Source organism: Microtus oregoni, unplaced genomic scaffold (genome assembly GCF_018167655.1).
Source record: "Microtus oregoni isolate MIOR12 unplaced genomic scaffold, Mior012 000073F_000, whole genome shotgun sequence".
Classification (NCBI taxonomy): domain Eukaryota; kingdom Metazoa; phylum Chordata; class Mammalia; order Rodentia; family Cricetidae; genus Microtus; species Microtus oregoni.
Window position 1 is genome coordinate 3,583,035 of NW_024543980.1, and position 16,803 is coordinate 3,599,837.

The window sequence follows — 16,803 nt, forward strand, 5'->3', positions numbered from 1 at the left end:
TTTTGGCTATTGTGAATGGTGAAGCTTCTCTGATTTCCCTCTCTGCTTCCATATCCTTTGTGTATAAGAGGGCGACTGATTTTTTGGAGTTGATCTTGTATCCTGCCACATTACTAAAGCTGTTTATCAGCTGTAGGAGTTCTTTGGTGGAGTTTTTGGGGTCGCTTATGTACACTATCATATCATCTGCAAATAACGAAAGTTTCACTTCTTCCTTTCCAATTCGAATCCCCTTGATTCCATTATGTTGTCTTATTGCTACTGCTAAAACTTCAAGCACTATATTGAAGAGGTATGGGGAGAGTGGACAGCCTTGTCGTGTTCCTGAGTTAAGTGGGATGGCTTTGAGTTTCTCTCCGTTTAATTTGATGTTAGCTGTCGGCTTGCTGTATATAGCTTTTATTATATTTAGGTATGACCCTTGTATCCCTAATCTCTCCAAGACTTTTAACATAAATGGATGTTGAATTTTGTCAAATGCTTTTTCAGCATCTAATGAAATGATCATATGGTTTTTTTCTTTCAGTTTATTTATATGCTGGATTACATTGATAGATTTTCGTATGTTGAACCAGCCCTGCATCTCAGGAATGAAGCCTACTTGATCATAATGGATAATTTTTCGGATGTGTTCTTGGATTCGATTTGCCAGTATTTTGTTGAGGATTTTTGCGTCGATATTCATGAGTGAGATTGGCCTGTAGTTCTCTTTCCTGGTTGAGTCTTTGAGTGGTTTTGGTATCAGAGTAATTGTGGCTTCATAAAAGGAGTTTGGTAATGACCCTTCTGTTTCTATCTTGTGGAATACATTAAGGAGTATAGGTATTAGATCTTCTTGGAAGATCTGGTAGAATTCCGCATTGAAACCATCTGGTCCTGGACTTTTTTTGGTAGGGAGGTTTTTGATAACCTAATTCTTCGCGACTAACAGGTCTATTTAGATTGTTCACCAGGTCCTGATTTAACTTTGGTATATGATATTTATCTAAAAAAGTATCCATTTCCTTTACATTTTCCAATTTTGTGGCATATAGGCTTTTGTAGTAAGATCTAATGATTCTCTGAATTTCCTCTGTGTCTGTTGTTATGTCCCCCTTTTCATTTCTGATCTTATTAATTTGCAAATTCTCTCTCTGCCGTTTGATTAGCTTGGATAGTGGTTTGTCAATCTTGTTGATTTTCTCCAGGAACCAGCTTTTTGTTTCATTGATTTTTTGTATTGTTTTCTGTGTTTCTATTTTGTTGATTTCAGCCCTCAGTTTGATTATTTCCAGTCTTCTACTCCTCCTAGGTGAGTCTGCTTCTTTTTTTTCTAGAGCTTTCAGGTGGGCTGTTAAGTCTCCAATGTGAGCTTTCTCTGTTTTCTTTAAGTGGGCACTTAGTGCTATGAACTTTCCTCTTAGGACTGCTTTCATAGTGTCCCATAAGTTTGAGTATGTTGTTTCTTTATTTTCATTGAATTCCAGGAAGACTTTAATTTCTTTCTTTATTTCTTCCTTAATCCAGCTATGGTTCAATAGTTGACTGTTCAGTTTCCATGACTTTGTATGCTTTCTGGGGGTAGCATTATTGTTGAATTCTAACTTTAATCCATGGTGATCTGATAAGACACAGGTGGTTACTAATATTTTTTTGTAACTGTGGATGTTTGCTTTGTTACCGACTATGTGGTCGATTTTCGAGAAGGTTCCATGAGCTGCAGAGAAGGTATATTCTTTCCTATTTGGATGGAATGTTCTATAGATGTCTGTTAAGTCCATTTGATTCATTACCTCCACTAATTTTCTTATTTCTCTGTTAGGTTCCTGTCTGATTGACCTGTCCATTGGTGAGAGAGGAGTGTTGAAGTCTCCTACTATTAGTGTGTGCGGTTTGATGGCTGCCTTGAATTTTAGCAATGTTTCTTTTATGTACGTGGGTGCTTTTATATTAGGGGCATAGATGTTCAGGATTGAGACTTCATCCTGATGAACTGTTCCTGTTATGAGTATAAAATGCCCCTCTCCATCTCTTCTGATTGATTTAAGTTTAAAGTCAACTTTGTTAGAGATTAGTATGGCCACACCTGCCTGTTTCTTAGGTCCATTTGCTTGATAGGCCTTTTCCCAGCCCTTGACTCTGAGTAGGTGCCTGTCTTTGTGGTTGAGGTGTGTTTCTTGTAAACAGCAGAATGTTGGATCCTGTTTTCTTATCCAATCTCTTAGCCTGTGCCTTTTTATAGGTGAGTTGAGCCCATTGACATTAAGTGATATTAATGACCAGTGGTTGTTAACTCCGGTCATTTTTTTTTAGTCGTAGAGTTTGTGTGTTTCCCTTCTTTGTTTTGTGTTGGTGAAGGGTCTCTAGATGTCTGAGTTATTGTGGTCATTGTTGGACTCCTTGGTTAGTGATTTTCCTTCAATTACTTTCTGTAAGGCTGGATTTGTGGCTGCGTATTGTTTAAATTTGTTTTTATCCTGGAAAATTTTATTTTCTCCATTTATAGTGAATGAAAGCTTGGCTGGGTATAGTAATCTGGGCTTGCACCCATGGTCTCTCAGTTTCTGCAGTACATCTATCCAGGACCTTCTGGCTTTCATGGTTTCCATGGAGAAGTCAGGTGTAAGTCTGATAGGTTTACCTTTATAAGTAATTTGGCCTTTTTCCTTTGCAGCTCTTAATATTCTTTCCTTATTCTGTATGCTTTGTGTTTTGATAATTATATGGCGAGGGGATGTTTTTTTTTTTGATCCAGCCTATTCGGTGTTCTGTATGCTTCTTGCACCTTCATAGGAAAATCTTTCCTTAGGTTGGGAAAGTTTTCTTCTATAATTTTATTAAATAGATTTTCTGGACCATGGAGCTGCCCTTCTTCTCCTTCTTCTACTCCTGTTATTCTTAGGTTTGGTCTCTTTATTGTGTCCCATATTTCCTGAATGTTTTGTGATGAGAGTTTGTTGGACTTGCTGTTTTCTTTGATCAGTGTGTTTATTTTCTCTATGGTATCTTCAGAATCCGAGAGTCTTTCTTCTATCTCTTGTATTCTGCTGGTTATGCTTGTTTCTGTAGTCTCTATTCGTTTACCTAGATTTTCCATGTCCAGACGGCCCTCTGTTTGTGTTTTCTTCTTTGCCTCCATTTCAGTTTTCAGGTCTTGAACTGTTTCCATTATCTGTTTGATTGTTTTTCCTTGGTTTTCTAGGGTATCATTCACTGATTTATTCAATTCTTCAAACTTTCTGTTATATTTCTCATCCATTTCTATAAGGGCGTTTTTTACATGCTGTTTAAGGGTGTCAATCACTTTCATGAAGTCAATCTTTTCTCCTTCCTCTTGATTAAGGGGTTCTTGTCCTCCCGTTGTGGGGTCGCTTGTTTCTGGTAGCTTCATGTTGCTTTTCAGCTTGTTGGGCGAATTCTTGCCTTGACGTTGGCCCATCTCTTCTTCCAAATGCTCCCTATGGATCTTCTTTTACCGGATTAGGTCTCCTTGCCTACCAAATGCTGTCTCTCCCCAATGTTGGCTCTCCCAATGCTGGGTCTCCTGGCGCCGAAAGATCAGGCCTCCGTGCTGGTTGGGCAGCTCGCAGACAAAGCGCCTACCCCGCTTGGTGCAGGCAGGCCACAGAAACAAAGGAACTGCTGCCCCCCGGGAGCCCCGGGTACTCGGACCCAGCGCCCAGATAGGCTGGGCTGGGCGATGCCACGCCTCTCAGTTTCTTAAACTTACTTGCCCACAGAACTCTCCTCATGTCTCCTCAAAACATGTTTGCTTAAGTACCATCTCCCAGAAAGCTTATTCCTTAGAGTTTATCACATACGGTGATGACAAGTTTGGATGGCAAATTATGTAAGGAGTACTCTGGAGGCAATTTCCTCAAAACCACAAGTAGGAAAATGTATGAGACAATGAAGGGCATTTAAAGTGGCAGGAACCTGGAAAATAAATATGCTATCAACATAACCCAGATGCAAAAAGATACCAGGCATGGTCAATCTTCCAGGGAAAAAAACTTCAACAGCATCTGCCTTTACCTATGATTTTGTGGATCACTTGAAACCAATTATTTATTATTTAGTGTCCTTGTAGGAAGAATTGGAAATGAGCTGAGAGTCTTGACCAAATAGTCAATGATACAAGTTTGGGAAAATAACAAGGTGTATATAGCAAGTAGCAGGAGAGAATGGTGAGCTTTCTCACCAAAGAAAGTGACACAAGGGTTCCATGATCCAGGAAACAGCTTGGCATTTCCTGTGCTTGTTTATTCTTCAATCAAAGGAAAATAATACTGATCTACATGACCACAGAAAGGCTTGCACACAATGAAGTAGGTACCTTACAACCTGAGGCCAGCTTCCAAAGCAGCAGCCTTGCTGCATAGGAGCCCAACAACAATGGTGTGTAAGTTCAGGTTCATAAGGCAAGCAGGCAGCTGCTCTACCAATTTGGGAATGGAGAGAACATTTTGTTAAAAAATACATTCATTTAAATGAGAAGGGAGTGGTGAAAGATGGGGGTGGTTACAGGCTACATTCACTGTTCTACTTTGGATGCTCACCACAAAAGTTCTATTATTTCTATACCAAAACCATTGAAACTCTATCAGGTTTTCCCTCCCTAAGAGAGTGTAATCTTGATTTTACCTTCCATTTTACTATAATGATGATCTTGTTTTCTTCGGGTTCTTCAAAAAATCAAGGAATAACCAACATGCAATAAACCACACATAATTAAATTAGATAATCAGGAAGTCTAGAAAATAGGATCACCCATGAAACAGCAACATAAATAAGAAAGTGAAATTACCCACTAGATCTAGTTTCCTTGTGCCCCTTTGCAACCCTCGCCTCTTGCTATATATACGCTTCTGTTCTCTGCTTGATACAATAACTTTTCTTTCTGTCATTAACAATTTCTTTGCATTTTCCAGAAATTTATGTAAGCAGCATTATATTTAGTATATTCTCATTTTATTTAAGGTAGTAACTTTTTCTATTACTAAGCAGTGGCCATTGAAATACAGTGATGTATTTTTCCATTAAGTTGCAGTTGGACATTTGGGATTTTCCTCTTCTTGATCATAACTAATAAAACTGATATGAACATTCAGGTATACATGGCTTTCTTATCCCTCTAAACAGGACAGATCACATGGTAAGTGTATTTTGACATTGTAAGAAATTCCCAAATTGTCTTCTAAAATATATTTACCACTTCACATTCCTTCATAAATGTCTGAGAGCCAAATCCCTTCATTCTCAACTTCCACTTGATAGTCAGCCTTTTACATTCCAGCTGTTCAAATAGTATGTAGTTTTCATTTACATTTTCCTAATTACTAATGATGTTAAACACCCTCGTGCACTTATCTATGCAATATGGGTATCTTCTTTAGAGAAATGTCTGTTGAGATCCTTTGTCCATGTTTTAATTTTGTTGGCTTCTTATTATTGAAAAGGTTACCACGTTTCACAAGTGGTTGAAGCAAACTCATACTTTACAGAACTTATAGTCCACAAGTAAATAAAAATTCCCACGATATTTTCTAAAGCCCATGTTCTATTTATGATAAACCTGAAACTCTTTCACAGCTTGAAAAGAACTTAACTATTTACATGACCTAACTATTTATATGACTTAACTATTTACATAACTACTGCTACAATGATCAGAACTTAATTAGTGAATGAAGTAACCCTATATACTACATGGTAGCCCCCAAAACCTCTTTGTTACTCCTTAGAAAATTACCAGTTTTCATCCATAAGTCACATTTCATTCAAATCTTTGAACTATATGCACGGATCCTAATGATTCTATTTTACAAAATAATAATTTCTTCTATTCAAATTCAGGCCCATATTAAAAAGCAAATAAGGTTAAAACCAAGTTACACTGTTTGTGTAAATGGTGGCAGATGAGCATGTGACATGCAAACAAGAACATGAATTCCCAATGGAGATTTGTTAACAACAGCTAAATGTGAGGGCAGTTCTAGGCATTGCTGAGAGAAAACAGTCCTGGTTCTGTTGTGTGGCACCACCAGGTTGTCGCTCAATTGTTACAGTTGATGTGGGTTTCCTTTTAGATGCCTGGAAAATGACTCTGCTGACCACATCCACATTCTGAAATACTTTTTGAGAACTTGTAACCAAACTGCAGGAACTGACTCATTTTTGCAGTGCCCAGCCACCACACAATCGTTTCAAAGAGGCTCAAGTCGAAGGCAGAAACACCAAAGTTTCAGAACATAGGCAGAAATCTGTCTGGATTTTTTTTCATGGGAGGAGGGGGAAACCCCAGGGCAAAGAGAACAAGGATTGAGTCCAAGAGATTAAGATTAGGTCTTGGAGGAAAGTGTGAGCAACAAAATCCTCATACACAAAATGTGCAAGAAGTAATCTAGTTCTAGAAAGTAGATTCAGTGGAAGATGTACACAGGGCGATTTCATACAAAATGGTGCCTTTAAAGCCATTCTTGAATTCCTCACTCTTTTCATTTCCTCAAGCAAAGTGATGTTCAGTCATGAGTACTCGCTTGCTTCATAGGCTATAAGCAGTAATGGACAGCATAGCATGCCCAGGACACCAGGAAGAATGAAGGGCTGGCACTAAGCCCCTGGGACTCCCCTACCTCCTCCCCTGTCCATTTCTCCATCTTCTTGGCTCTGTATGCAACACAATCAAGATGGGTGTGCGCATAAAGCTCCAAGGCTCTCTGTATTCACACTGAGTTCCTGAGTCAGCTCAGGGAAGGAAGAAAGGCAGCAAATGGAGCCCTTCTCCTGGACACCACACTCTTCCCAAAGTACTCATTTCTCCTTCCGCTCAAGTGAAACAGATCAGTCACTTTCAGCAAGAAGCAATGATGATATATGGCCCAATTGAACCAAATTTTAAACAACAAAACCAGCAATTCTTTTATGCAGGTGAGCACCTTGCTAAAAAAGAATATAAGGGTTAACAGGAATACATCACTAGCTAGTCCGGCCAGATGATAAGAAGTTTTGATAAGGGATCAGGTATCAGGAAATAAGATCCCCTTAAGTAAGATCTATGAGTGGCTATCAAGCCCCATTTATTCTAAGTCTGGTGTCCACACAATGGTATTTATATGCTTTATGTCTGGTCTCACGCTTGCCATGCAAACTCGCAAGTGTCACTAACTGCCAATCTTTAATGCACAATCAAGACTTTTGGTATTAGATTATAAAATAGACAATAGGGAGTATTTATGGCAGTTACTACTCTACCTTTAATGAATTGCAAGTATATGTTTTCAATATAACTGCAAGAAAAGTTATAAATTCTTACCCTTCCCAACTGACCAACTGCCTTCATTTTCCTAGGTTCCCTTTTTGTCTCCAGTTGTAAAATCAGTAGGATTGTATAATTTTCTAACCTGGGTTAAACAAAATTTTCTAATAAATTAGAGGGACTTTACTAATTGACTGAATATAAAATAGAACTAGTAAAAAAGCCTAAGTTGCAAACAAAATGTAAAAAGCCATGCCCTATGGGAAGAGAGTTACAGGAAACATACCACCATTCAATAGTCAGGCCCTCACATCTCTCTGAATACATGGGATACCCACATTGAGCTCTTTCATTTTTCTTTACTAGCTTTAGAAGACACATCACAATTAAAATCACAAAAGAAGCATTTTTATCAAAAGAAAGTCCTGTACAATTTGCACCCACTTTGATTTTATAAGGTGCAAAGACGTTTGGCTCTCCAAGTTCCCTATTGCCAATACTACCTACCCCTCCTCTAGTTAGTTTCTACCTCATACCTTTCAGCGCTATCTTACTATGGAGAACAGATTCCCAAATGGTTCATCTTGATGTGTCCATTGCTGTTCTCCTTTTTTGATTCCCAAACTTCTCTTCCTCCAGCTACCACTGTGGCTGTGTCAGATCTTTCTATGGGTTTCTCTGCACAAATGTCACTACATCAGAGGCTTTTCAATCAGCTCTAACCCCGCAGCACTCCCTATCTGTCGGAGTTGGTTGTGTTTTCTGACATAACATTTACTAACTAACACCTGCCACATATTTATTTCTTCCTACCTACCATGTAAGCAAGGACTTCATTCACTGCTGTGCTCTTAGACTGTGAACACTAAAATGAACCTTTTTCTTTGTGGTATCTCTGCCTATTAATTCTCCTCCATACTTACCAAGTCCAGTTGGCACCTGAAACAACTTTTATTAACACCTTACCAAAAAATCCAAATTTTAAGGGTCAGGAGTACAGGGTCAAAGAATGATCCGTTTAGAGAAATTGTGCATAGAAGATAGAATAGCTGCTCTATAACCTCCCCACCACTCAGGGGTAGAAACATAAGAGGGAGTATTAGGGTATGGATGCCAAACAGAATGTGGGAAAGTAAGAAACACTGTGTTGACCAATTTGTTTGCTTAACTTTGATCTACATTATCTTTTTATCCCATTGGACCATGTGCTTACTTGGAATGTGGACTTCAAAAGTCACACCGAACTACATATTCTCGTCAATGTCTTTGTGGCTAAAAAAACACAGGTCATTCTCTTTCCTTGAGACTAATTTGAATAGCTATTTTTAAAAGATCTGTGGGTAGGGAAATTCATGTTAAATTTACTACTTAATTACAAGGAAAAGTAAATTGTCTTCGAGAGAAGTATTCCCAATGGCAGAGTGGCGACAAGTAAGACTTTCTCTGGAGTGTTAGTAGTCTTATATCTTCCTCTCTCCACAAAGAAAAAAAATATCACTCCTTCCTTACTTGTCACAACTTTACTAGATATTAAAAAACAAATAACCACCACCACAACAAAACAACCAAAAAACCTTGAACTTAATTGAGGTCAGAATCAGAGTTCAAGTCTATTTTAAACTACTTTCTAAGATATCTTTGGGGGGGCTCTTGTTAAGATTTACTAACCTTTATAGAAATGGTTTGAAAGTTTAGGTGTTCTGAAATCACATTTGGCCAAAAAGAAAAGAAGTCAATCAACCCACGCAGCTCCCAAGCTTTTTCTTCCATTTAAGCAAGGAAACTAGTTGACAGAATAAGCTTAAAGACTTGGTGTCAGTCTGGGAGAGGTATATTGCCCCCAATGACAAGTATCAAACAAAAGACCTTTACTGGGGGAAAAAGGACAAAGGAAGTTTCCAGTTTCTACTTCTCTCTCTAACCCCATTCCAAGGACTCTTATTCTGTCCTTTCTTTCCTTTTGTCTTCAGGAAGAGGATGAAAGAGGAAAAATAAAGATAAATGAATGAGCACAAAAATGATGGAATGAAGGCAAGCACCATTTCATAGCCTCCTGGGGTTAGGCCCAGTTCAAGACCAATGAAAAGTTTTAGATAATTCCAAGTACTCATGGACTTGGTTGGGTTGCCCTCACACACCTTCTAAATCAAATTTCAGCAAGTGCAGTAAGAAGAAACTATTAATTTTCAATCTGAAAGTTAACTCCTGGTGCAAACATGAAGTTTTTCTTTTAATGGGCATCAGTGGCTGCTTCCAAGTTCTGTTCTATAGAGAAAGTCTTCAGAACTAAGTGGAGATAAAATTAAAAGACATTCATGAATACAGATTCTCATTCACTAAACCTTCCTACCAAAAGTCCATCCTAGGATAACAGTACTCACATAATTCTCCCCTCCACCCCCACCTTCAAAAGAAAGCTTGAGAGGGAAAAACAGGGGAAGTTAGATGAGTAAATGTATTAGTGATTTAGATCAACTGAAAACAAGGAATTCCCCTCCTGGATTTCAGTGGCCTAATTAAAACTCATAAAACACCCATGACTAAGACCGTTCCTACTGATTTGTGATATAAGAAGTAGCAAAAGTCAACTGTGTATTTCAATATTGAGAGACCCAGGCCGGAAAGATGTGATGCTTTTTAGACAGAATTAAGAAGATCACTGCTTTCAGCTTCAGTCAACTTTAACTCTGCCTTTGAACCCAAAGGACTTCCCATCTAAGCTATCAGCAGTCTATTTGGATTCAGATTCTGTTTCTACAACAGACAAAGTGGCCCAGAGTAAGTGCCTTTGTTTCTCTGTGCTTTAGACTCGTCACTCATAAAGTAGAGGAGACGGTGGCACCAACAGCTAGCTATGAGCATCAAATGGGGTACTGCCACTGGAGTACCCACAGGAGCAACTACTCAAAACATACTAAGTGCACAACAAATGGCAATCAGAAACTTGTTGCTATTTTAGTTAATGTGCTGTGCCCAAAGTCAAATAGGTTAGCATAAACCCATAGGCCATGGCTTAACCCGAAAGGATTTGGGAAAGACAAGTGCGTGGGGCACCATTACTCCAGGTTCCCTAACAGGTACACTGCTATGTACGACCAGGTGGAAACACCAGAACTCTCCTCAGGCTCTGTGGTTTACAGAAACCAATGGCGTCACTCAGGTACGGAGGGGCAAAGTACACTTAAAGCACAAGCACATTTGATCCCCAAGCTTGGGCCTCTTACAGAATAAAAAGTTCAGATTTGGAGATAATTTTTGCACGCAGGTAACCAGAACTGTGAAAGCTCTCAGCAAAGTATTTCTCTACCTACATAAATTCAATCAAGTTTTCTTTGTTAAAAACTAAGCTAAGGTCTTTATATGTGTATGGGAGGAGGATATCAAAAGAGTCTCTTTTAAACAATATGTTATCCATTAAAAAGAACAAAGGCAGAAAAGCTACAATAACACCAATAATAAGGTCCCCAAGCAGAATAGCCAGGTGCTTCAGGAAAGAATTCTTTTTCATGGCAAGAAGGAGACAGAGACGTGCTTTAAAATGAAATCTTAGTCTGGACACACTGTAGCTTAGAAAATTTACATTTCTTTTCTTTTTTTGGGGGGGGGGGGTTCAAGACAAGGTTCCTCTGTAAAAGCTCAGGAACTCACTCTGTAGACCAGGCCAGTCTCAAACTCAGAGACTTGTGCTGGGATTAGAGGCATGTACCACCATCCAGTCTCTGAAAGGTTCAATATATATATATATATTTTTCTTTGTAGTTACTTTTTTCTTATTTTGATTTGAGATTAATAGTTTTAAAGTGGTTTCAAACAAAATAGATGTTATTTACTATAGCTAAGAAAAGCAAATGTTTCGGTTGCTATACTGACTTACAAAAGCATCAAATTCAACTTCTATATGCATCAAATCTGTTCCTTTAGAAAAATTAAAGGAAAGGAGCTATAATGATGTATTTACATAACAACATAATTTACAGCTAATAGCATATATGGTATGCCTTACTTATGTCTTACATTAGTCTACACACTTTAGAATGTATAAATTAGAATAAATGGAGTAGTGAGAGATTAAGTTATAGCATGGAATCCTAAGGATTTGAACTAGAAGATGCTAATATTAAATCACTTCCATTTTTAATATATAGTATAATAGCAGTTGTTTTATATTGACTATTTTCCAAAGAAACAAGGGCAGTTTAGTAGGTAAGTGTTGATATTTTACCTGAAATACATGTTCTAATTTTGCTGCCCATCTTTATAAATTGAAAGTAGTTCATAAAATGATTTTACTTTGCATGTTCTCCTTAATATTTACTCTTCTTGATAGCAAGAAAATAAATGGCCAATCATCTCATTTCTAAATTTAAAAAATATGTACCTAGTAAGTCCATTTGAAATTGGTTCAGTTTCCCCTTCTGAATAAAAACATCTGTTCTCCAAACCTTGACCATGAAATCTACATGGTTTGTTTAGGAGAAATAAGTTTTCAGAACTATTAATAAAATGGTAATAGCAAAAAAAAAAAGTTGGTGTCAGACTAAACACGGCACTCAGGAGGCAGAGACAGGCAGATCTCTGTAACTTTAAGGCCAGCCTGGTCTACAGAGCAAGTTCCAAGACAGACAGCCAAGAGATACACAGAGAAATCCTGTATGTATCAAAAGACAAGGAAGACAAAAGACAAAAGACTAGGAAGAAAGGAAGAGAGGGAGGGAGCGAAGGAGGGAGATAGGGATGGAAGAAGGAAGAAAGTCAGCAAAATTTCCCCCCCCCCCATCTACAGTAGTTTGAAATGAGCATAAGGGAAGTTAAAAACAGAGATCAAAATACATATCTAAAAATCTTTTCGTCTGTTCAAAGCAAAGAATACCAGGAGTGGTTGGCTAAAATGTCAAGCAAGGACATAAAATGCACAATATGCCAAAAGGAAATAAGAGCTATAAAAAAAACCTAAGTGGGGATGGAAGGACAAGAAAGTAAAACAGGGGAGGGCTGAGAAGAATTTTTTAATCACTAGAAACACATAGGTACAAGAGAACCACCTTAGACATATTTTTAAGAAGCACTCCTTTTCAGGATTCAGTAATGCCGTTAAATTTCCTGGAGCCACTTACTGTGCCCAGCATAACTCCCTGAGGTGACCATTTCTCCCTTCACATTCTAGACCTCCTTCTGGGTTAAAAAAAAAAAAAAGTCCCAGAAAATAGCAATGGAAGAATTTTGTTTCTAACTGTGTAAGTAAATTCCCTTGGGATTAAAAAAAATGTATTTTTTTTTCTCTTAGTTTTTACCAACTAAAGAAGTCAGGTTGATTCACTGATAGAGGTTAGATCCCTTGAACTCCCATAATCCCACCACAGACCAGTTTAAAAAAAAACATTTCACACAGGAACATAGTAATAACCACAGTGATGATATTATCACCTTCTGATGACACTAGGTATAGGATAACCAAGAATGAAGAAAGCAGGTGATACACCCCTCGGACACAGCCAGGTTTCCGTGTTTGTAAAGCCTTGCTCTATTATTCTCTTCTATGTCATTTCGGGCAATTTGCTTCACCTCTCTATGCAGTTTTCTCTGCATAAAATGGAGTAAAAATCTACTGGCATTTCAGTTAATACATGTAAAATATTTGATACTAAAATATATCTCCTGGGTAACTATCAGGAACTGACAAGCACTGTACTAGATGCCAGGGATATATTTAGAAAAGTACCTAACACATAGCATGAGTCCAATAAATGTTAATTCAAGAGTCAGAAACCCTTTTCTGGCAGGAGGCACTCAGATTATTATAAATCTTACAAAGAGGGTGATTACTTAATATATGCACATATGTATGTAACTACAGGGGAGGTCTGGCATTCTATTCTAAAAGCAAGTATGCAAATATTTCTGTGATAAAACATAAGGACCCACTGAGCTAAATAAAGACTACAAGTGGCCTCCTGTAAGCTCAGGTCAGGACTTGCTATCAGTTTGTGACAAAAACGTTTTCCCTCACTAGTTAGAACCATTTGGATTGAGAAAAAAAATGGTAGAATTATATTTATTAAGTAAGGGATAAACCTTACTGAAATCTTTCCCTCACTAATTCTTAAGATACTATTGGCAAAATAAATTGCCAAAAACATTGAATAATAGAAAATGGGAACAGAAAATGCCTTCAGGCAAGGAATATGCACAAGTGAATAATCAATCTAGGGACATTATTAGTCTAAACAGTCTCTTGCTGATACAGTGTTTCCTAGATTCTCAGTCTGCCAGTTCACTTCCATAAACAGGTCTCAAAAACTCTTCTTAAAGTATGTTGAGTAATTTTTTGATGTAATAATGCAATCCTGTCTATTTCATGGGAAAAAGACATAAGCTAGTAAAGCTGTGCTAGCAGATGCACAGTTGGTTGAAAAGCATGTTGCAAGAACACAGAATCTTCTGTAGTCAGCCTAGGGAAGAGGAATACTATGCCAAAGTGGTAAGCCACCTACCAAAGAATTCTCTTCACATTGCATTTGAATGTTAGCAGCTCTTGTAGAGCCTACAATTTCTGGTTCAAGATATTCTCACTGCTGCTCAGCGCTCAACAAAGATGTGCACAACTTCATGTACGCTGACTTATTACTCCATGTTGGTACTTATCTCTCCCAACTTTTCTCATAAGATTTTGTATTTAAGTATTGCTATCCTCAAGACCTATATTCCATGGTGATCCCATACACAAAGGCAAGTCAAGGAGACATGAAAGGAATACAGTGTTTCCTACTTATGACACTTCATGCTTTCCCCTTCTCCTCCTACTCAAAGAGACTGCAACAGAAGGTTTGAATGACATTTATGAACTGAGATCTTAAAGCTAAAGATCAACACCCAGCTACTCAGTTGTCATAGGAACAACATTGCAAGGCTTATCTGAGTTCTAATAAATAGCCATTCATTTCATTAGTGATTAAAGCCCCCCTTCAAATAAAGCTTACACAGAGAGACAGAGACAGAGACAGTGATTACCTCAATAAAATTTAATCATAAGTCTCTCAAATGTCTTTCACGTTGTTTTGCAAACCCACAGATACATGTCATTAATATATCTTACCAAATATACCAAAATACCAATACTTTCTGTAACTCCAGGAAAGAACTTCTTTTAGATGTATTTTTAGATGTATATTTTAGATGTATTACATGCTTTTAGATGTATATTTAAACATAATACATTGAGAAAAAGATGACAAAGTAAATTTAAAAATGAAGCTTTTGGTAATTCTTCTGGGACATACTTTGTAACATTTACTATCCCAATTTACATTATATCCCATTTTTATCACTCACGACAATGGCTTCTGATTGCCTAAAGAACATTTAAAGGTTTTATAGTCTTTTTCCTATCCAGCATGTATTTAGCTTAACATTAAATCATCATGTCTTATCCAAGTATTTACATGAAATCCAGACATGAAAAATAAGTATTACTCCCTGCATGCACACTAGCAGTAGAATATAAATTATCTAAAAATATTGTCATGCTTTGTCACCATTTGTCTGTCTCTCAAACCTATAAATTCATGTGTGTCAGGAGGGCATACTAAGTCAAATGGCTTGTGACACTCACACAAATTTGTGATGCCAATGTACTGATTTGTGGCTGGGTCTGCACCTCACAGTCATGCTTGTCTTCCAATTTAAATGAACGTCTTGGGAGCTACTTATGAGCTGTTGAAAAATGATCTTCAAACCCTCAAAGTATGTAAAGTGTGTGTGTGTGGGGGGGGATTTACAGAATCTACTGTACTCATTTTCCTCCTCCCCATCCGTACCCCACTCAACTAACAGCGAGCCTGTAGTTTTGCTATCCTGTTATAACTTGCTTTTTTAAAGTTGGAAATTTTATAATTTCAAAAGCAGCGGAATGAGAACCAGAAGTCAAACATGTTTGCCCGACTTTTAATTTAGCTGGAGATACTTAACACAAAATAAACAATATTACACTCTTTAAAATTCAAAGCACAATTCTGTTCATAGGACATAATTACATGTTTACATTCATAAATGAAGATTGCCAAGAATACCTATATAATTACTGACACTTAAAATATTTTCTCTCTAATTCTATGTAAGTATATATCACATGATTACTTCAACTCACCAATAAGAAACTGGCAAAAATCAAGCAGCCACCCACTATCTAATCTTTGCTTGTTGTGCTTAACCTTTCTCTACAATTTTTTTATTCAGCAGAGCCAAGCAATCAAACATTCACATTTAATATAAAACTGTGCCATCTTACTGTTTTTAGGAATATAGGTATTCAAAGGCTATTGTCTTTTTCTGAAAACCTTAAGCATAGGAAAAGCTCAGACTCAAAATCTGAAAACTAAATTTCAGGTTTCAGAGAAAGGAAGCCAAACACAAAGGCACTACACAGCTAAGAGTTGCTCATTACCAACTTCAGATGTTATGGACTATATGGAAATAGGCACCCTTTTGCTTTATTAATATAATCAAATAGAAGAATTTCAAAATTGGTATATGAATGCAAAGCAAAATCCACGACCATCAGAATCTACCACTCACAATCAGATGCTTCAACTTTCATTTTGTAAAGATCTAGACAAAGCACTCGACACAATGGAGAGGGAAAGGAGCAGACTAATTCTGAAAGTATCTCTTCAAATTTCAACTTGCTAGTCAGAATGAATGAAAATTTTTATCCATGGAAAGTTCATGCAGCAACTCAGGCCAACAGCCCATTGATTTTATACATTCCTCCACTGAAAAGGAGCCCAGGTTCAAAAATTAAGACCTAGTTACAGTACGTATTTGGCTGCACTTGTAACATTCAGCTCATTTTTTTAATTACCTGGTTCCTTCTCAGCCTTTATGCTATACTGTAGGGCTGCCTGCTTTTAAAATTCCTACCTTTCATGTTATATTTTCTGTTCTACACAATTGTTAGGAGTCTGTGAACAATTTTGCAATTCTCCCACACACCATATGATATTTATTAGGGACAATGCCACTTTTCACTTACCGATTCTGGAAAATGCAGTGTTTCCTGGTGACAGAACACTGCAGCTTCCGTTTGCCCGAAACTCGCTCTCAGCTTGGTAAATCTGATTATAAAACGGCTTTGTTCTGATCACACGAGGAGCTTTGCCTCGAAAAGTTTTCTAACGACTTATCTGCGTTTCATTCCTGTGACAAAATGAATCAGACAAAGGGGAAAGAGGAGACAGGGAATAAGTCCACACAAGTTCTTGGCACACATTTTCAGTTACATTTTTCTCAGTTTAATCAGTAAGCTACATTAAAGTGACAGTTACCAGTTCAGGAAGCCAGTTTGATCAAATCAGCCACAAGTAATCTGAGTGTCTTACACTGGTGTGCAGACCCCGGGGCAGCAATTACTTCATCATCTATCATAGGAGGAATCAGTAGACAGATCCCACCTGCACCCTACCCATCTTGAGCAGTAGTCAGGGGCTGAGTAGACAGTGGACAAAATCGCCTGACCCGGGACTTCTTATACGGACCCACCAATTAGCTGCTGACCAATCACAACTAACACC

The 16,803-nt window shown here is 37.7% G+C and overlaps 1 long non-coding RNA gene across 6 annotated transcripts in view; it reads right to left on the reverse strand.

Moving 5' to 3' along the window:
* LOC121441023 overlaps nucleotides 1-16,803 on the reverse strand; it is a 78,969-nt gene that overhangs the window by 11,005 nt on the left and 51,161 nt on the right. For 5 of the 6 annotated variants that reach the window (XR_005973417.1, XR_005973420.1, XR_005973418.1 and 2 more), the window contains one exon: nucleotides 16,266-16,429. This is a non-coding gene — a long non-coding RNA (uncharacterized LOC121441023). Of the gene's footprint in view, nucleotides 1-16,265; nucleotides 16,430-16,557; nucleotides 16,736-16,803 lie in introns of those variants that run through there. The other variant, XR_005973416.1, reaches the window with a different exon arrangement.